Source organism: Carcharhinus amblyrhynchos, chromosome 9 (genome assembly GCF_965287045.1).
Source record: "Carcharhinus amblyrhynchos chromosome 9, sCarAmb.v2.hapA, whole genome shotgun sequence".
Lineage (NCBI taxonomy): Eukaryota > Metazoa > Chordata > Chondrichthyes > Carcharhiniformes > Carcharhinidae > Carcharhinus > Carcharhinus amblyrhynchos.
In genome coordinates, this window is record NC_137332.1 from 92,302,847 (window position 1) to 92,325,860 (window position 23,014).

A 23,014-nucleotide genomic window follows, 5' to 3' on the forward strand; every position below is an offset into this window, starting at 1 on the left:
ACATGTTCAAGATCTTTGGAGAGGAAATGTGAGGTTGGAGATGGAATGCTAGTTTTCAAGGACAGAAGGGAGAGGGGTGATAACAGCAGATTTAAAGGGGAGAGGGACAACATCTGAACTGAGAAAACCGTGAACAATATCGACTAACATGCAGACCTGGAGGGGAAGTTGGATGATCAGCAGTTCATTCAGAATAGAGTCAAGGGAACAGAAGGTGGGGTTCATGTACAAGATTAACTCAGAGAGGGCATGAGAGGAGATAGAGAAACTGGAGAAAGATTTGAGTTCAGGGCTCGAGCAGGGGAAGCATTAATGTAAGTTTGTCCAAGCAGGCTAATGGAAGGGAGGAAAGTGGCAGAAACAGCTGATGGGATTGTTTCAACCTTATTTCCTTGTGCAGAGAGGTCTCAGTACCAAATCATAGTTGTTCATCACTCCTGGAGTCTACACACTTTTTTCTCATCAGTTGTACTTCTCCTGACAGGGTTTTACAACCTTTTCCAGCATCAGGAACCCAGACACAAAGACAACACTGACACCTGCAGCTCAATCTACTTAACACTTTAAATCAAATCAAACTTTTAGGCTACAAGTTTACAAGCATAAAACATTCTGTGCACAGCCTTGCGACTTAACCCATTTGAAACTAAATCAAATACAACAGAAATATTTTTTATAGAACCCATAAAGTGCAGAAGGAGACTATTTGGCCCATCAAGTCTGCACCGACTCTGACAGAGCATCTTACTTAGGCACTGTACCACCCACCCTCTATCCCCATAACCCTGATAATCCTAAACTACATATCTTTGGACACTAAAGGGCAATTAAGCATGACAAAGCCATCTAACCTGCATATCTTTGGACTGTGGGAAACTAGAGCACCCGGAGGAAACCCACACAGACATGGAAAGAATGTACAAATTTCACAGTCATCCAGGGCTGGAATCGAATCCGGATGCCCGGCGCTATGATATACTATTAACTATCCCACCATGCCAGACATAAAACAAAATTCCTAACCATTGAAACATCACATTGCAACTTTTTATTAATTACTGGATTCAAATTTCGCCATTTGCCATTGTGGGAATTTAACCCGGTCCCCAGACCTTACCCTGATCTTTGGATTCATAGCCCAGTGACGACAATACCACTGCATCACTAATCAGTCTATCTTATAATTGTCCGCCATAGCTTAGTTAGTTCGCATTCTTGTCTGAGTCAGAAGGTTGTGGGTTCAAGTATCACTCCAGAAACTTGAGCACTGAGGATGTTACATTTCTGTTTGTGGGAGCAGATGATATACAAATGCAAGACTTTCTTAGAGAAATGTTATGCTTCCTGTGAACTGAAACATTGATGGAAAAAGTATACCAGCCCAGAGTGATATTGACCAATATATTGTGTACAGGACTGTTACTGTACACTCCTGTGTGTTTCAGTAGGAAGAAATACACCATTCTGACAAATCATGTAACTTGAGTTAAGCCAAAAAAAGGAATTTACTGAGAGTTATAAATGAATAAGGAGATTGATAAAACATCAAACAATATTCTCTTACATGAAACTCTCAATCAACCAAAATAACAAAGCATTTGAAAACAATTCAAGATCATTCACAGAACCTAAATATATCTTGGAAGACTGTAAGGTGAACATATCACAGTGCTATTATGTCGAGTTTTGCTGGGCTAAGGATACTCAGGTCAGTCGAGACTCACCCCCACTCGCTTACCATATGCAGGATAGTAGTCCTTCCAGACAGGAGAGTACAAACATTACCTGCGGTATTAGTCAAACACCCGTTACCTGAAGAGAATCTGTCTATAATTCACATCATCAACTAAATCAGAGTCTGATTCTATCTCGTACTCACTCCCGAGCATTGGCTCACTTTACTAACACACGCTCTATGGGTGGCATGGTTCCACAGTGGTTAGCACTTCTGCCTCACAGCACCAGGGACCCAAGTTTGATTCCCATCTTGGGTCACTGTCTGTGCATAGTCTGTACATTCTCCCTGAGTCTGCATGTGTTTCCTCTGAGTGTTGTGGTTTCCTCCCACAATCCAGAAGATGTACTGGCTAGATGCACTGGTTATACTAAATTTTTCCCTCACTGAACCCAAAAATGTGCTGGAGTGTGACAACTAGAGGATTTTCACAGTATTTTTATTGCAGTGTTAATGTAAGCTTATTTGTGACACTGATAATAACTTAAATCTTAAAACACACTCTCTCAGAATATCTTTAAAATCCCCATGCTTTAGTCTGACTCCCCATTCTGGTGAACAGGATTTATAACTTTATTGGCTCGAGATGGAACTTGTTTCCAACAGACAAACACACCAATGGATAGAGAGCTAGCGAACATGTAGAAAATCAATGGACAATTTTAATTGAGGTGTTTGAGATGATTAAACAAGTTGATATAGTAGTTGGAGTGAAACAATTCCTCTGGTGGGAGAATCCAGAACAAGGGGATAGAGCATTAAAATTAGAGTAAGGCTGTTCAGGATGATGTCAGCAAACACTTCTTCACAAAAAAGGGACTAGAAATCTGAAACTCTCTCCCCACAAACATCTGTTCAATCTGGGAGTTAATGGAAAATTTCAAAACTGAGGTTGATACGTTTATTATTAGATAAGGGGATTGAAGGTTACAGAGCCAAAGCAGGTAAGTTAAGATATAGATCAGCCATGATCTAATTGAATGGTGTCACAGGCTCAAGGGATGACTCCATTTCCAACATTCCTTAAATTCCTCTCGATTGCCGTCTCCACTCAGATCTCCAACAATTGGCCGGTGTCATCCTCTTCAACCTCCAGTTGAGCTTCCAACCCCATACCCTCTCCATCACAAAGTCCACCTATTCCCCCCCTCTGTAACATCATTCATTTCTGACACCCCCACCTACCAGCACCACCCCACCCCATTAGTCCTTATCCGTTGACTGTGTGAAGTCTTTGTCAGACACCTCACACTGAAACATCTTTTTCTCAGCGTGGATGTCTCAGTGTTTCATGAACGTTGCTGACTATGTGAGATTCAGTCACACACCTCACTTGGGTTCCCAGCTGTATGAATGCAACAGTAATCCAATAAGCCCATAATTATTCAAAGTCCTTATTACACGCGGCAAATGTGAATGTCTTCTTCTCCTGTGTGTGAATCCCCCGGTGCTTCACCAGGCCTGATATCTGTGTAAAGTCCTTATTACACACGTCACACTTGAACAACTTCTCCCCAGTGTGACTGTGTTGGTGTGGACGGAGGTTCAATGACTGGGAGAATAATTTTTTACACACATCACAGGCTTCTCCCCAGAGCGCATATGTCGCTGTTGTGCCAGCGCTGATAAATGCATGAAGGCTTGTTCACAAATCTCATACCTGAATTGATTCTCCCCTGTGTGAACACTCTAGTGTATGAGGAACTCTTTAAATGTTGCAAAAGCTTTATCACAAAACTCACACTTGAAGAGTTTCTCTCCTGTGTGGATTGTCTGATGAACCTGGAGGGTCGATAAGACTCTGAAAGCTTTCTCACATAAGTCACAGTGGAATGGCCTCTCCCCTGTGTGAATGCATTTGTGTGTATGGAGATGCCATGAGTTTGCGAATGATTTGTGATAAACCTCACATATAAATGATTTCTCTCCACTATGTGTGCATCTGTGGTTACGAAAGTGGGATGAACACGAAAATGATTTGTCACACAACTCAGACTTGAAAGCTTTCTCTTGCATGTGGACGTCCCTGTGGTTACAGCTGGTACAATCGAGTCTATGGAGGCTTCCTCATCCACTTCACTCTTGAATAGGGTCTCAACTGCAGAAATGAATCGGTGGCTCAAGAGTATCTATGAATGATTGAAGCTCTCACTACATTTGGAGTCCACTCACACATATTCCTAGCCTCATCCTGACCGATCACCTACAGCTGAACCTTCAGAAAGGTTGGTTCTGATGGAAGATTCCACACCACTGACCAGTTACAGATCTGATGATATGTCAAAGTTCCCCTCACCTAACTGATTTCTAGATGTTAGTTTCACTGCCCAATCTTCTCTGTGTTGCTCAATGCTGTGAAGGGACTGGATGTCTTCCCACAATTGTGCAGACGTTCCTTGCATAATGGTCAAGATTTGTCTGCACCTATCCTCTTTCTATTCTCTGGTGTAGTATGGTGCAATCATTTTGTAAACAGGAAAAGGAAACATGAATTCCTCCATCATCTTCTCCTCCTTTCTCCTCAGTTAGAGACTGTTCCACAATGAGTGCCAGTCTGCTATTTCCCTGGAAGGGGAAATCAGATAAAAGTCCTTTTGTTTTCCTCACTTGACTGTCGCACACCCCCTGTTTCTAGCAGGACACTGGATAGTGACCAGGAGTAGACAGTGTGGCTACATTCTGTCCTCCAGCCAGATCCATCTTCCCAGACAATGTGTGGGAAATGGAAGACAGCTGGGCGGAGTATAAAACAAGCTGTGAATTCACTATAACCTTGAGTCGTGCTGGTGAAGACCAATTTTACCCTTAAGAGTATGTTTGTATATTAAGCACACTCAGGAGAAATGTTAATTCAATGGAGATTTTGAGGTTTGTTTCTTCGTTTTCCCAAATTATGAGGAGGGCAGAAAGTGCTGGAAGATAAGGAAAATATTGTTTCAGTGTAGTTGATTTAAGGGTTCTGGTTTATCCTGGGAAATTAGATACACTCAAATTAGACTCCACTCAGACTGCACATCCTAAATTCAGCTATCAGACACAACACTGGGCAAAACTCATCAAATCCTAACCCAGGCTTCTGGGAAAGACTGAGGCCTTCAGGTAATTTAATTAAAAGGCATTTCAATAAATGTGTCTCTGCCCCTCCCAGATAATTACACCTCACCTTCTCATATTCAGCAATGACCCATCAACTCAGCCTGTAAATCAAAAGGGAAATGCTTCCAATGAACACACTCAATATTCAGCACACAGCTCCAATCAAACAGCTCAGTGCTCTGATTGATGGATCTAACTGCTTATCTGGGAAAGCGGCAACAGTAGACCCACCCACTGACTCTGCGCTCCGCCCAATTCTGCGCAGCCGCTTGGAGGTGCTTAGCAGGTTAGGTGTAAAGATTCGCATTCTAATCAGTAATCTGTAAACTGTCTGTGCTTTATATGCTCTGTCTGAGGCCAGAATTCTTCATTCACCTGACGAAGAGGGAAACCTCAAAAGCTTGTGAGTTTACTATCAAATAAATCGGTTGGACTTAAACCTGGTGTTGTCAGACTTCTTATGTGTTTACCCCAGTCCAATGCCGGCATCTCCACATCACAGCCGCTTTCAGACAGACTCTCACCCGGTGGGAACTACATTACCCATGCTGCTTGCGGCCCCGGAGCCTGCGCAGTGAGGAGCGGCAGTGTGGAACTAGTGAGAGCCAACCGGCGATGCCTGACGAGAGTTGTAGTTCTGCCACACACAGCGACCGTTGGCTCCCAGCGTTCAGGAATTGGAATGTGAGGAAGCGCGAGCCCCGAGCAGCTGAACTGAATTGAAAAGCAGAAACTGACCCTTGGTAGGAACCAGAGCGATGGCGGTGGGAAGGTTCACCATTGCAGGAGATTCTCTGTGTACAACTGAAGAGGAAAAAGTCATGCAAGTACTACTGACTCGACAACAGAGAAAAGTTGCAGAAGGTGGATAGTGTGATCAACCATGTCAAAGGCTGCAGACAGGTTGCTTCTTTCTCCACATACGTTTCCTGACCTGAGGATTTCCAGCATTTTCTGAATTTGTATCTGATTTCCAGCATTCACAGAATTTTGTCCCATTGGATTCCAAGAACTGGCTGCGTGTACTTTAGGGATGACCATGGGCTGATTTGATGGAATTTTCAAAACAACTATTTGTCTTCATAACTTCACGTGAACAAATTATTTCAATTGGAGAGGTTAGGGAATACCAACGGTTACATTTACAAGTTGTGCAAGGGCAGAACTACAGACTGAGCAAAGACATTTTATTAAAAATCCTACAATAATACTGATCCATTTATGGAGGAATAAAATTGAAAAGCAGAAAAGTGATGTTGAACTAGTCTCAAACCTTGTTCAGACCACACTTGGAGAGCTACGCATAGTGCAGATCATCATATTGAAAAAGGACAGAAAGAAACTGGAGAAGTTGCAAAAAAATGATGATATTGAGACTTGAAAGATGATAACTGTCAGGAAGGACTGAACAGGCTAGCTCTCTTTTCCCTGGAAAAGAGAAGGCTGAAAGGGGACATAATAGAAATCTTTAAAATTGTGAATTATAAAATTAAGAATTTGTGAGTAAATGGAAAAATGTTCCCATTTCTTTAAATTCAGTTGTACAGGATGTGGATGTCATTTTAATGTCCATCCCAGACTGACCTCCATTTCAGAGATATTTGATAATCAACCATATTGCTGTAAATCTGGAGGAACATTAGATAAGGACAGCAGATTTTCTTTCCTAAAGGTCATTCGTGAACCATTTGGGTTTTTACGAAAATCAACAGTGGTTTTATGGTCATCATTAGACTTTTAATCCAGGTCCCCAGATCTTGCTCTTGCTCACTGGCTTATTCGTCCCTTGACAATACCATTACAGCTCTACCTCCCTTTGACAGCCTAAATCTATGGGCTAGAAATATAATAAATCAAATGAGGAATATAGGAGTAATGTCTTGCCCAAGAGATTGATTACAATGTGGAACTTGCTCCCATGTGGATATGCTGGCGTTGGACTGGGGTAAACACAGTAAAAAGTCTGACAACACCAGGTTTTAGTCCAACCAATTTATTTGATAGTAAACGCACAAGCTTTCAAGGTTTCCCTCTTCGTCGGGTGAATGGAGAGTTCTGGCCTCGGACAGAGCATATGAAGCACAGACAGTTTAGAGATCTCTAAACTGTCTGTGCTTTATATGCTCTGTCCGAGGCCAGAACTCTCCATTCACCCGACAAAGAGGGAAACCTTGAAAGCTTGTGCGTTTACTATCAAATAAATCGGTTGGACTAAAACCTGGTGTTGTCAGACTTTTTACTGAACTTGCTCCCATACAGGGAATGATTTTGATGTATTTGATGGGAAACCAGGCTAGTCGATGAGGGAGAATGGAATAGAAGGATCTGCTGTTAGGGTAAGATAAAATAGATAGGCCCACGTGGACCATAAGCACCAGTAGAAAGAAGACGTGCTGAATGGTCTGCTTCCCTGTTCTAAAAACTAGAATCAAAACAATAAAATACTGGAAATATTCAGCAGATCAGGCAGCATCTGAGGAGAGAAACAAGAATTAATGTTCCAGCTTGAGATCACCATCAGAAACAAGATTGGATGTTGGGGGCTTCTTCATTTTGTCAGAAAATAACTCACGCACTGTACCAGCACTGTATGCTCCTCCCCCACCTCCCTATTTTGACTGCCGCACACTCACACCAACATGTTCAGGTCCATGGTCAACACTTGTTCTATTTCCTCAGAGTTTGTCTCACTAGAGTCAATTTGCATGTCACAGCCACTCCCCAAGCTCCAGTGTTACACTCCGAGCGCACAGTTAATTTGCAATATTCAGAGATACTCTCCAAGCATCAGTTCAATCTCTTCCCCAATCTCATCTGTTTTCCTTCTGCCAGTGCCCCATCTGTTTGCTGCCTTGGATGCTGTGGGGTTTCCTCTTCTGATCTGCCGTCAACACACATCTGAGGCTACACATCCCACACTGCTGTGAAATCATTTAAATGTGTTGTGACCGAGCCTTCACTTACCCATCAACATTCATGAATCACCGACGCATTCACAATGGGGAGAAACTGTTCATTTGTGTGATGCGTAACAAGGGCTTTCACAGTTATCAGGCCAGGTGAATCACTGGCTCATTCACACAGCGGAAAAGCCATTCATATGTGAGGTGTGCTGCAAATCATTCTTGCAGTCATCAATCCTTCTCATGCGCCAACACGTTCACATAGGCAGGAAACCATTCACTTGTGAGGTGTGTATCAAGTCAGTTTCGTGATCATTTCATCTCTGTGTACACCAACACATTTCTAGAGGGTATAAACCATTCACATGATGTGTGCAATAAATGATTCTCTGACTCATCAAATCTCCGCAGATATCAACTCATTCATGCTGGGGGGAAGCCATTCACATGTGAGGTAAGCGACAAATCATTCTCATTTTCATCGGATCTCAACAGGCACCAATTCATTCACACCGGGGAGAAACCGTTTACCTGCAAGTTATGAGTGCCCCAGGGGTCGGTGCTGGGGCCTCAGCTTTTTACCATTTACATAGATGATCTGGAGGAGGGAACCGAGTGTAGGGTGTCGAAATTTGCTGATGACACCAAGATTGGGGGAACGGCAAATTGTGCGGAGGGTGTGGAGAGTCTGCAGAAGGATCTAGATAGGCTGGGCGAATGGGCCAGGAAATGGCAAATGGAATTTAATGTTGGCAAGTGTGAGGTGGTCCACTTTGGTAGGAATAATGGTAGGAAGGACTATTACTTACGTGGCAAAAAACTGCAGCAGGCGACGGTGCAGAGGGACCTCGGGGTCCTTGTGCATGAGTCGCAAAAACCCAGCTTGCAGGTGCAGCAGGTGGTCAGGAAGGCTAATGGGATGCTGGCCTTCATAGCGAGGGGGATTGAATATAAAAGTAGGGAGGTCTTGCTGCAGCTGTATAGGGCATTGGTGAGGCCACAGCTGGAGTACTGTGTGCAGTTTTGGGCGCCGCACCTGCGCAAAGATATTTTGGCCTTGGAGGGAGTGCAGAGGAGGTTTACTAGGCTGATACCGGAATTGAGGGGGTTGAGCTATGAGGAGAGGCTGAATAAACTAGGCTTGTACTCGTTAGAGTTTAGAAGAATGAGGGGAGATCTCATTGAGACATATAAGATGATGAATGGGATGGATAGGATAGAGGTGGAGAGACTCTTCCCGCTCAAAAAAGACAGTAGGACTAGGGGGCACAGCCTCAAGATAAAGGGGGGGCGGTTTAGAACGGAGTTGAGGAGGAACTTCTTCACTCGAAGGGTGGTGAATCTCTGGAATTCTCTGCCCGTTGAAGTGGTGGAGGCTGCCTCGCTAAATATTTTTAAGAAGCGGGTTGATGGGTTTTTGATAAGCGAGGGGATTAAGGGTTATGGGGAGAGGGCGGGAAAGTGGAACTGAGCCACGACAGATCAGCCATGATCTTATTGAATGGCGGGGCAGGCTCGAAGGGCCAGATGGCCTACTCCTGCTCCTATTTCTTATGTTCTTATGTAAATCAACCTCGCGATCATGGAACCTCCAGGTCCATCAGAGGAACCACACCAGGAAATAACCTTCAAGTGTAAAGTTTGCAATGAAGCTTTATCCCTCCTGCAACACTACAGGACTTGCACATGGGGAAGCTTTTCAGGTGTGATATTTGTGACAAGGCTTTCACCCATTGCCCTGATTTCTTGAAACACCAGCAGATCCTCACTGAGAGACAATTCGTGTGTGAGGTATGTGACAAGGCTTTCACACACACACACACACACACACACACGGAAGATATATCCTATTGGTCTAAGTTCTGTAATAAAGTCCTCACACAGATATGGGAAGCCCCTGGAACATCAGTGGACCCACAGGGAGCAAAATATCCAAGTTTTAATCATCTGTCATCAGAATGTGAACCTTGACGCAAGCTCACTCCGAGGATGTTCACAGAGCAAGAAGCAGTTTTTTCTCATGACAAACAACTAGAGACAACAACACTAGTGCTCAGTTATTGAGATTGGAACATTTAAGATCCTGAGGGATATTGACAGGACGGATTTGGAGAGTGCTTTGTGGGAGAATCTAGAATCAGGGCCCTTGTTTAATAATACCACCAGTACGTTTCCTGTTCCACCAGAGACCCAAACATTCTAGAGTACTGCTACGCAAATACCAAGCATGCAACCACTCTATTGCCCACACTTTGGCAAATCAGACTACAAGGCTGTGCTCCTGTTCCCGGTTTACAAGCAAAACCTGAAATGGGAGCTTCCATTAAAGAAAGTCACACAATTTTGGTCTGAGGAATTGGATGATCTCCTATGGGACTGCTTCAAGACAATGGACTCGTCAATATTTGAAAACTCAGCAACCAACCTGAGTACGGAACTACAGTAACTGACTTCATTAGTAAGTGTGTGGAAGACTGTATGCCAAAGAAGCAAATCCTTGAGTTTCCCCAACCGGAAACCATGGATGAACTGGGATATCCACCTTTTGCTGAATTCTAGTTCTCAGGCGTTCAAGTCAGATGACCCTGATTTATACAAGAAATCCAGATATGACCTATAGAGATCTATCAGAAATGCCAAAAGACAGTACTGGACCAAGTTAGAGTCCGAGGCTAACCAGACAGACTCCCACCGACAATGACAAGGTCTACAAGACATAATAGGCTACAAGATGAAGGCATGTAAAATCATCAGCACCAATGCACCCCACCCTGATGAGCTCAACACATTCTATGCCCGTGTTGAGCAAGAGGTCAGTGAGAGCACGCCCTAAACCCTGAAAGCCTCAGCTGAACATGCATCTGAGGTGACCATTGCAGGTCAGATCAGCCTTCTTGAAAGTCAACTCACAGAAAGCGACTGGCCCAGGTGCGGTACTCAGCCAAGCACTCAGATCCTGCACGGACCAGCTGGCAGGGATATTCACAGACACCTTTCACCTCTCTTTATATCAATCTGAGGTCCCTTTCTGCTTCAAGAAGACAACTGGTCAGTGGTGTGGAATCTTCCATTGGAGCCAACCTTTCTGAAGGTTCAGCTGTGGATGATCGTCAGGGTGAGGCTGGTAAGAAGTGTGTGTGGGCTCCAAGTGTGTTTAGATCTTCAATCATTTATCAAGACTCATGAACTACTGACTACAGGTGAGAGCCTGTTCGAGTATGAGGTGTGTGATGAAGGCTCCACAGGCTTATAAGAACTACGAACGCAAAATTCCTGTTCCATAGAAAAGCCAGGCAGCATATCTTAATGACCATCGTCCAGTGGCTCTGACATCCATCATTATGAAGTGCTTCAAAAGATTAGTCATGGCACAAATCAATTCGGGCCTCCCTGATTGCCTGGATGTAATATGGTTCACCTATAACCACAACAGGTCCACAGCAGATGCCATTTCCCTGGCCCTCCACACAACCCTGGACCACCTGGATAACAAGGACACCTATGTCAGCCTCCTATTTATTGATTACACTCAGCCTTCAACACCGTTATTCCTACAAAACTCATCTCCAAACTCCGTGGCCTAGAGCTTGGCCCATCCCTCTGTAACTGGATACTGGACTTTCTAACCCACAGATCACGATCAGTAAGGATAGGCAACAACACATCTATGATCATCCTCCAAATCGGTGTCCAATAAGACTGTATTCCTTATGCGCCTATGGTTGTGCGGCCAAATTCTCTTTCAACTCGATGTTCATGTTTGCTGATGTCACCACCATAGTAGGTCAGATCTCAACCAATGATGAGATGGACTACAGGAAAGAGATAGAGTATTTAGTGAACTGGTGTAATGACAATAATCTTTCCTTCAATGTCGATAAAATGAACAAGATAATCATCGACTTCAGGAAGCATAGGACATGACCCTAGCTACATCAATGGGGATGAAGTGGAAATGGTTGAGAGCTTCAAGTTTTTCAGTATCCAGATCACCAACAACCTGTCCTGGTTCCACTGTGCCGACTGAACAGTTAAGGAAGCCCACCAACGCCTCTACTTTCTCAGGAGACTAAGGAAATTTGACATCTCTGCTATGACTCTCACAAACCTTTACAGATGTACTATAGGTTGAACCACAGTGTAGTATGGCTCCTGCCCTGTCCAGGATCATGAAAAACTACCAAGGGTCGTGAATGAAGCCCAGACCATCATGCAAACCAGCCTCCTATTCTTGACTCTTTCTAAGCTTCCAGCTTAGAAAAGCAGCCAGCAAAATCAAGGACCCTTCGCACCCTGGACTATTCTCTTCCACCTTCTTTCATTCGGAAAAAGGTACAAAATTCTGAGGTCACATATCAGCCAACTCAAGAATAGCTTCTTCCCTGCTGCCATCAGACTTTTGAATGGACCTACCTCATCTTAAGTTGATCTTTCTTAACACCCTTGTTATGACTGTATCTTTGCGTTCTGCACCCTCTCCTTTTCTTAAAATCTTAGAATCATCGAATTCCTACTGTACAGGAGGAGGCCATTCAGCCCATCGAGACCACACTGACCACAATTCACGTCGGCCCTATCCCCCTAACCCCATGTATTTACCCTGCTAGTCCCCTGACACTATAGGCAATTTGTCATGGCCAATTAAACTAATCTGCAAATCTTTGGACTGTGGGAGGAAACCGGAACCTGTAGGAAACTCCTCCATTCACCTGGAGGAGAATGTGTAAACTCCACACAGATAGTCACCCGAGGCTGGAAGTGAACCCGGGTTCTTGGCACTGAGAGGCAGCAGTGCTAAACACTGTGCCGCGCTGTGTATGGTATGTGCTGTCTGTATCTCACACGAAACAATACTTTTCACTGTATCCTAATACATGTGACAATAATAAATCAAACTAAAATGATAAGGGGTTGTTTATTTAAGACAGATTAGGAGTTATTTTACTCAGAGGGTCGTGAGTCTTTCGAACTCTATTCCTCAAAATGCAGTGGAAGCAGTCTTTGATTATTCTTAAAACTGATGTGGATTGATAAGGGGGTAAAAGGTTATTGGTGGTAGACAGGAATGTGGGGCTGAAGTTACAATCAGATTAGCCATGGTCTTATTGAATGGTGGAACAGGCTCGAGGGGCCAAATGGCCTCCTCCTCCTAATTAGAATGTTTGTATAAATGTTCATATCATTGTGAGTTTGAGAGGGGGTAGTTTGATACGTTACACTTGTTTCAATTTAACTGCACAGTCTGGAACCCTAGAATACTTGAACCCAAATTCCCCTTTCAAACTGTTTGAAACCACATCAGTAAATAACACCAAAGTTCATAGATTATACATAAATTTTAGAAATGTACTAGCTAACTAATAGAGGCAGAATATAGGGAAAGTGTCAGTGAATTTCTCCCCTTTCTCCACACTTTCAATGCAGGAGAGATGGGCAAGAAAACTTCTCATCTTGACAGAGAATCTGTCACTGCCTTCGACAAACGCTACATCTTCCTGGGATTTCTATTGACAGGGAATCTGTCACTGCCTCTGAGAAACATCGTAACTTCCTGGGATACCAACTGACAGAGAATCAGAAGTATCACACCTTCCTGGGATATCAACTGACAGGGATTCCATCACTGAGTCAGTCCCAGGACCAATTGCATTCAATATGCATTGGTCCCTGAATTCTGTTTGAAACCTATACGTTGATAAAAGGATGTTGAACTCCCGCCGAAAGATCTAACCTGGTTCCACCAAACCTGATGGTTCCTGCCTATTTTGAAATTCAAATGTTGCAAGCTCATCTGAGCCAAGTTGTTAGAAATGGCTAATTGTTCCCATAATTTGTCAATAATGTGTTGAGTTAACTCCATTAATTCCAGCTAATTACACACTGTCTTAATCTTCGAACAATGCTTTTCTTACAGCTATGTCTCTTATCTTGATGTCTTTACAGGAGTCCCATTCATTAAAACAAACTCAACGGTCAAGGACAGTATGTGTTCCAGATAGAGAGACAGACCAAGGCTTATACCATTTCTCTCATTATTTACTATTGTCACAAGTCGTTCGTCCATCGTCACTGATGAGGACGTTGACACCATTAATCATTTTGAGGCTGGTTACGGTGCGTCCAAAGGACTGATCAGGCCAATTCGGGCACGGAATGTCTTGGCACATATTGGACAGACTTGTGTAGGCACTGTAGTTGTTGCGCTGGTGGCTCCGGACTTGCGCAGCTCGCGCTTAAGAATACACCTTGCTTCGTAAGCTTGACAGCCTTTGTGGGTGAGGCAGCACCAGGTAGGGCGATTTTGTGCCAGCATTTCCCAGGTGGTCGTGTCTATGTCAAGCAACTTTAGGGAGGCCTTGAGTGTGTCTTTGAAATGTTTCTTCTGCCCTCCATGCGAGCGTCTTCCAGCAGAGAGTTCCCCAAAAAGGAGCTGCTTGGGTATGCGTTCTTCTGCATACAGATGACATGACCTGCCCACCGGGTCTGTGCTCTCAACAGCAGTGTGTGGACTGATGGTAGACTTGCTCAAGAGAGAACTTCAGTGTCTGGTACTTTATCTTCCCATCTGATGTGCAATATTCTGCAAAGACAAGTCATGTGGAAATGTTTGAGCTGTCTTGTATGCCTTCGATACATAGTCCAGGTTTCACAAACATACAGGAGGGTAGTGAGTACCATGGCACTGTCTGTAGACCTTCAGTTTTGTTGCTGGGCTGATTCCTCGATGTTCCCATACAGTGGAGCACAGTCTACTGAGAGTAGAACTTGCCTTTGCTATCCTGCAGTTAACTTCTGTATCAATAGTCAATAGGAGGGGGTACTGCCAAGATAAGTGAACTGGTCCACTGCCTATAGTTTCTGTCCTTTGATTGTGATTATGGGTGCTGTGTATGGTGCATGAGGAGCAGACTGGTGCATGAATTCAGTCTTTTTAATGTTGATGGTGAGCCCAAAGTTGTCACAAGCCGTGGAAAATTTGTCCATACTGACTTGCATCTCTGGCTCTGAACCAGCATACAGGACGCAGTCATAGGCAAACAGGAAATCTCTCAGAACAGTCTCTTTCACTTTGGTAATAGCTTGAAGTCTCCTCAGGTTGAAGAGCTTCCCATCCACTCTGTACTTGAGGCTAATTCTAGCAATACTGTCCTGGAAGGCAACATTCAGCATGGCAGTAAACATCATGCAGAACAGTATGAGAGTGAACACAACCCTGTTTGACACCATTGGTGACTGGGAATGCCTCAGAAGGTTCTCCACCATCCAGTACTCTGGCTGTCATGCCATCATGGAACCGGTGTACCATCTGAATGTATTTGAGGGGGCAGCCGAACTTTGACATGATCCTCCACAGGCCTTGTTGGCTTATGGTGTCGAAGGCTTTCACAAGGTCAACAAAGGTCGTGTAGAGCTCGTGATTCTGCTCCTGACACTTCTTCTGAAGTTGGCACGCAGCAAAAATCATGTCAATAGTCCCGCGACCTTTACATTAACATGGCAACAAAGTTGCAGTTGCTTGAAAACCTGAACACTGGTTAGAAATGATGCCAGCATTCTTTCAGAGTTTGAAGCTTATTTATTTGTGTTATACAAGTAGGCTGACATTAACACTGCAATTAAGTTACTGCAAAAATCCCTTAGTTGCCACACTCTGGTGCCTGTTCGGCTACATCGATTTTCAAGATTGCTGATGATACCACTGTGGTGAGTCGGATCTCAAACAATGATGAGACTGAGTACAGGAATAAGATAGAGAATCTGGTGAACTGGTATGGCAACAATTATCTCTCAATGTCAACAAAATGAAGGAGATATTTATCAACTTCAGGAAGCGTAAAGGAGAACATGCCCTTATCTACATCAACGAGGATGAAATATAAAGGGTCAAGAACTTCAAGTTTTTAGGTGTCCAGGTCATCAACAAACTGTCCTGGTCCCCCCCATGCTGACACTATAGTTAAGAAAACCCACCAATGCCTTTACTTTCTCAGAGGACTAAGGAAATTTGGCATGTCAGCTACGACTCTCACCAAATTTTACAGATACACCAAAGAAAGCATTCTTTCTGATTCACAGCTTGATATGGCTCCTGCTCTGCCCAAGACCACAAGAAACTATAAAAGGTCACATGAATGTAGCCCAATCTATCACGCAAACCAACCTTCCATCCATTCAACTCTGTCTACTTTTCCCGCTGTCTCGGCAAAACAGCCAGCATAATTAAGGATCCTATGCATCCCGGACATTCTCCCTTCCAGCTTCTTCTGTCAGGAAAAAGATACAAAAGTCTGAGGTCACGTACCAACCAACTCAAGAACAGCTTTTTCCCTGCTGTTGTCAGACTTCTGAATGGATTTACCTTGCATTAAGTTGATCTTTCTCTATACCCTGGCTATGAGTGTAACACTACATTCTGCACTGTCTCATTTCCTTCTCTATGAATGGTATGCTTTGTATACGTGCAAGAAACAATACTTTTTACTATATGTTAACCCATGTGACAATAATAAATCAAATCAAATTGAGACAGAATTTAGCATAGCAATGCCTCTAACCGGCACACCTTTCAGACTGTTGGAGGAAACAGGAGTACCTGGAAGAAATTTATGCAGACATAGGAAGAATGTGCAGACTCCGCACAGAAAGTGACACAAAGCTGGAATTGAACCTGGGTCCACAGTGCTGATGTAGCAGCAGTGCTGACCACTGTGTCACCATGCCAATCCCAGCTGTTGCAGCACTTTAATTCACTCATTTCCTCAAAGTCTGTCCACCATCTACAAGGCACAAGTCAGGAATGTGATAGAATACTCTCCCCTTGCCTGGAAGATTGTACTAGGGATTGTCACTGGGCTCAGCTAGTGACTGGGTGAAATCTCTGATGCATGCAGCAGGCAGGGCCCAGATACAATACATAGTCTGCACAGAGTCATCACTTACCTATTATTTTGTATGCTTCTATGAGGTCCATTGAGCTTGTCTCATCCAGCAAACTGAATCAACTCACTGCTGCTGCCCTCCCAGTTAGGAATGCTATCCCTGGGAATGTGACCATTTCAGGAAAACTCAGCAATTCTTCCCTCACTCTCTGAGGTTCCAGGAGAGTCACATTACAATGGAACCTAACCTGGAGCTCCCTGGAACTGGCAATATTCCCTCAGGAAAATGTCACATTTTTATTGAAGAGATTGTAGTGAGCCCACTCTCACTACATGTTGCTGAGATTACTGCCAGAATGTTGACTCTGTTATAAGTGGTACCATCTTGTATCAAATCCTATGGTGCATAAGGAGGCCATTCGGCTCGTTAAGTCCACACTGATCACAATTTCACCCAGGCCCTATCCCCATAACCCCATGCATTTACCCTAGCTAGTCTCCTGATACTAAGAGGAAATTTCGCTTGGCCAATCCACCTCACCTGCAGATCTTTGGATTGTGGGAGGAAACCCACACAGACACGGAGAGAATGTGCAAACTCCACACAGACAATGACCCAAGCTGGGAATTCAAACCAGGTTCCTGGCACTGTAAGGCAGCAATGCTAACCACTGTGCCACCTTGCTGCCTTGTACCTGTCAGCCAGGCTGTCAAAACCCAGAGAGCCAGACGAAAAATGACAGGACACTGAAGTCAAGTCTGTATTCATTTCTCAGATTTATTTATTGATTACACACCATTTTCTCAGTCTTTTACATATAGATAGAAGGAATCAGCTGTTGCTACTAATATCTAGAAATCTTCAATCAAATCAACAGTCAAAGAACAAAGAAAACAGAGAAAGGGCAGAGGAACGACCCTTCTGCCCTCGAACCCCATGCTTATCATGATGGCCAAACTATACTAAATAAAAACCTTATGCCCTTACTTGGTCCATATCTCTCTATTCCCTCCCCATTCACGTGTTATTCATGTACCAATCCAGATACTTCTTAAATGTTGCTAATGTGCCTGCTTTTACTACCAACTCTGGCACTGCATTCCAGGCACCCACCACTCTCTGCATGAGAAGCCTTCTCCACACATCTCCCTTAAACCTTGAACCCTTTTAATTGACACTTCCATCCTGGGAAAAGCCTCTGACTATTCACACTGTTAATGCCTCTCATAGTTTTGTAGACCTCTATCAGGTCTCCCTCAGCCCCCGTCTTTCCAGTGAAAACAATCCTAGTTTATTCAACCTCTCCTCATAACCAATGCCCTCAAGACCAGGCAATATCCTGGTGAACCTTTTTTAAAAGTTTTATTTATTAGTGTCATAAGCAGGCTTTAATCAACACAGCAATGAAGTTACTGTGAAAATCCCCTAGTCACCACGCTCTGGAGCCTGTTCTGGTGCACTGAGAGAGAATTTACCAAGTCCATTGCACCTAACCAGCGCACCTTTCTGGACTGTGGGAGGAAACCGGAGCACCTGGAGGAAACTCATGAAGACACTGGGAGAATGTGTAAACTCTGCACAGACAGTGATCCAAAATTTTGCACTCTCCCCAAAGCGCCCGCATTCTTTTAAAAGTGTTGCAACCAGAATTGCACGCAATACTTCAAATTGCTTCCTAACCAAGATTTTATATGGCTGCAACACGATTTCCCAATTTGTGCTCAATGCCCTAGCCAATGAAGGCAAGTACACTGTCTGGCTTCTTATTCACCTTGGCCACCTACATTGCTACTTGCAGGGAACTGTGGACATGGATGCCCAGATCCCTCTGTATGTTAATGTTAGAAACACAGAAAAACTACAGCACAAACAGGCCCTTCAGCCCACAAGTTACGCTGAACATGTTCCTACCTACTAGGCTTACCTATAACCCTCTATCTTACTAAGTTCCATGTACTTATCCAAAAGTCTCTTAAAAGACCCTATTGAATCCGCCTCCACCACCGCTGCTAGCAGCTGATTCCATGCACCCATCACCCTCTGAGTGAAAAACTTACTCCTGACATCTCCTCTCTACTTAATCCCCAGCATCTTAAACCTGTGTCCTCTTTTGGCAACCATTTCAGCCCTGGGGAAAAGCCTCTGAGAATCCACTCAATCAATATCTCTCATCATCTTATACACCTCTATCAGGTCACCCCTCATCCTTTGTCTCTCTAAGGAGAACAGACCAAGCTTTCTCAACCTATCCTCATAAGGCATGCCACCAATCCAGGCAACATCCTTGTAAATCTCCTCTGCACCCTTTCTATGGCTTCCACATCCTTTCTGTAATGAGGCAACCAGAACTGAGCACAGTACTCCAAGTGGGGTCTGACCAGTGTCTTACACAGCTGCAGCATTATCTCCCAACTCCTAAGCTCAATTCCTCAATTAATGAATGCCAGTACGCCATACGCCTTCTTAACCACAGCCTCTACCTGCGAAGCTGTTTTGAGTGTCCTATGAACCCAGATCCCAAAGTCCTTCTGATCTTCCACACTGCCAAGAGTCTTACCCTTATTATTTTATTCTGTCAACCTATTTGACCTGCCAAAATGAATCACCACACACTTATCTGGATTGAAGTCCATCTGCCACTTCTACGCCCAATCTTGCATCCTATCAATGACTCTTTGCAACTTCTGACATCCCTCCACACTATGCACAATACCTCCAACTTTTGTGTCATCAGCAAACTTACCAACCCATCCCTCCACTTCCTCATCCAGGTCATTTATAAAAATCACAAAGAGCAAGGGTCCCAGAACAGATCCCTGGGGCACTCCACTGGTGACTGACCTCCATGCAGAAAAAGACCCATCCACAACCACTCTTTCCTTCTGTGGGCAAGCCAGTTCTGAATCCACAAAGCAATGTCCCCTTGGATCCCATGTCCCCTCACTTTCTCAATAAGCCTTGCATGGGGCACCTTATCAAATGCCTTCTGAAGTCCATGTAAACTACATCTACTGCTCTTCCTTCGTCAATGTGTTTAGACACATTCTCAAAAAATTCAATCAGGCACGTAAGGCATGATCTGCCTTTGACAAAGCCATGCTGTTCCTAAAGATTCTGCCATTTATAGGATGATTCACACCTAAATTTGATCCTCTAAAATGCATCACCTCGCATTTGTCTTGACTAAACTCCATCTGCCATTTCTGTGCCCAAGTCTCCAATTGTGTCCTGTTGTATCCTCTGAGAATCCCCAACTATCAGCAATGCCACCAATCTTTGTGTCATCCACAATGAGACTGCCCACATATTCTTCCAGAATATTTATATATACTACAAACACCAGAGATCCCAGCACTGCAGAACATCACTAGTTACAGATCTCCATTCTGAAAAGTACTTTTCCACTGCAACTCTCTGTTTTCTATGACCAAGCCAATTCTATATCCATCTAGTCAGCCGACCCCAAATCCCAAGTGATTTTTAGTTTTTGTACTGTTCTGCCATATGAAACCTTGTCAAAAGCCTTACAAAAGTCCATATAAATGACATTCAAAGCCCTTCCCTCATCAATTATTTTTGTCACATAGAGTCATAAAGTTTTTCAGCATGGAAACAGGCCCTTCAGCCCAACTTGTCCATGCCACCTTTTTTTTAAAACCCTAAGCTAATCCCAATTGCCTGAATTTGGCCCAAATCCCTCTATACCCATCGTATCCACGTAACTATCTAAATGCTTTTTAAGAAATAAAATTGTACCTGCTTCTACTACTCCCTCTCGCAGCTTGTTTCGGATACTCACCATCCTCTGTGTGAAAAAATTGCCCCTCTGGATACTTTTGTATCTCTCCCCTCTCACCTTAAACCTATGCCCTCTAGTTTTAGACTCCCCTACCTTTGGGAAAAGATATTGACTATCTACCTTGTCTATGCCCCCCATTATTTTATAGATCTCTACAAGGTCACCCCTCAGCATCCTACGCTTCAGACAAAAAAGTTGCAGTCTATTCAGCCTCTCCTTATAACTCAATCCATCAAGTCCCAGTAGCATCCTAGTAAATCTTTTCAGCATTCTATTCTAGTTAATAATATCTTCATAACATCTTTCTGGACTGTGGGAGTCTGTTTAATAACATCTGTTTAATAATATCTTCAAAAAACTCAATCAAAATGATGAGACATGACCTTCCCCATACAAAACCATCTGCTTGTCATTAACTAGCCCATTTTTTTCCAAGTGTGCATATATCCTGTCCCTCAATATCTTCTCCAAAAGCTACCCCATCTGCAGACCTAACATCAGGCTCTCTGGCTTATAATTTCCTAGATTTTTCCTGCTTCCTTTCTGAAACATCATTCTAAACTCCAGGGAATATAATCTGAACTGATAGTGTTTATTCATAGACATTTACAGCACAGAAAGAAGCCATTCAGCCTGTTGTGTTCACACTGGTCAATAAAGATCTGACAACACTAATCCCATTTTTCAAGCACTTGGGGTTTTGCCAGGAAGGTTATGGCAACAAAAGTGAATCTGTATATATTTCTTAATGTTACAAGAGTTTGTGACCCCACCACCCTTTCATTCTGTGAATTCCAGATCCCCAAGACCCTCTGGTGAAAACGTTTCTCCTCTGCTCCCTCTTAATCTCTTATCTCTTCCCTTAAATCTATGCCCCCTTGCTGGTGACCCTTCTTCAGATGGAGAAAGTGCCATCCTATCTCTGACCCTCATAATCTTATACACCTTTCAGGTCCCCTCTGAACCTTCACTGCTCCAAAGAAAACAGCCCCAGCCAATTCAGTCATTCCTCATAGCTCAGATTATACAGCCCAGGCAGCATCTGTTAAATCTCTTCTATACCCCCTCCAGTGGAATCATATCTTTCCTGTAATATGGTGACCAAAACCGCACACTGTACTCTAGTTGTGGCCTAACTAGTGTTTTATACAGTTCCAGCATGACCTCCCTGTTCTTCAATGCCTCAGCTAATAAGGCAAGAATCCATATATCCTCTTACCTACCTTATCACCCTGCCCTGCCATCTTCAGTGATCTGTGAATATTCACTCCAAGGTCCCTCTGATCTTCAGTACTTTCCAGAGTATGACCATTCATAGTGTAACCATAGTGTAATCGTAATGTCTCCACCACTGAGGTTAGACTAACTGGCCTATGATTTACTGATCTGTTCCAACCTCCCTTTTCAGTAATAGGACAATGTTAGCAGCTCTCCAGTCCTCTGGCACTTTACCTGTTATTGCATCATCTAAAGTTTCACATCTTTTCCCAATGTTTATTCCCGACAATATGATCATTCTCAACACCAATGCTCCATAAGACTGTGTCCTCAGCCTCTTACTACTCCTTATACACATTTGACTGTATGGTAAATTCCCCCCCAATTTGATTTTCAAATTTGCTGATTACACACCACCATTGTGGGTCAGATCTCAAATAATGATTCAGTTACATTTACATTAGCGGTGGAAAGGGATAGGTATATACCGCCGGGCAAGAGTTATAGCTGGGGAAAGGAAATTATGATGCGATTAGGCAAGATTTAGGATGCATAGGATATGGAAGGAAACTGCAGGGGATGGACACAATTGAAATGTGGAGCTTGTTCAAGGAACAGCTACTGCATGTCCTTGATAAGTATGTACATGTCAGGCAGGGAGGAAGTGGTCAAGCAAGGGAACCGTGATTTACTAAAGAAATTGAATCTTGTGAAGAGGAAGGAGACTTATGTCAAGATGGGATGTGATGGCTCAGTTAGGGTGCTTGAGAGTTACAAGTTAGTTAGGAAGGACTTAAATAGAGAGCTAAGAAGAGCCAGGAGGGGACATGAGAAGTCTTTGGCAGATAGGATCAAGGAAAACCCTAAAGCTTTCTAAAGGTATGTCAGGAATAAAAGATTGACTAGGGTAAGATTAGGGCCATTCAAGGACAGTGTTGGGAAGTTGTGCATGGAGTCTGAAGAGATAGGAGAAGCACTAAAATGAATATTTTTCATCAGTATTCACACAGGGAAAAGACAATGTTGTCAAGAAGAATACTGAGATACAGGCTATTAGAATAGGTGGGATTAAGGTTCATAAGGAGGAGGTATTAGCAATTCTGGAAGGTATGAAAATAGATAAGTCCTCTGGGCCAGATGGGATTTATCCTAGGATTCTCTGGGAGGCTAGGGCTAGGAGATTGCAGAGCCTTTGGCTTTGATCTTTAAGTCGTCATTGTCTATAGGAATAGTGCCAGAAGACTGGAGGATAGCAAATGTTGTCCCCTTGTTCAAGAAGGGGAGTAGAGCCAACCCTGGTAATTGTAGACCAGTGAGCCTTACTTCTGTTGTGGGCAAAGTTTTGGAAAGGATTATAAGAGATAGGGTTTATAATCATCTAGA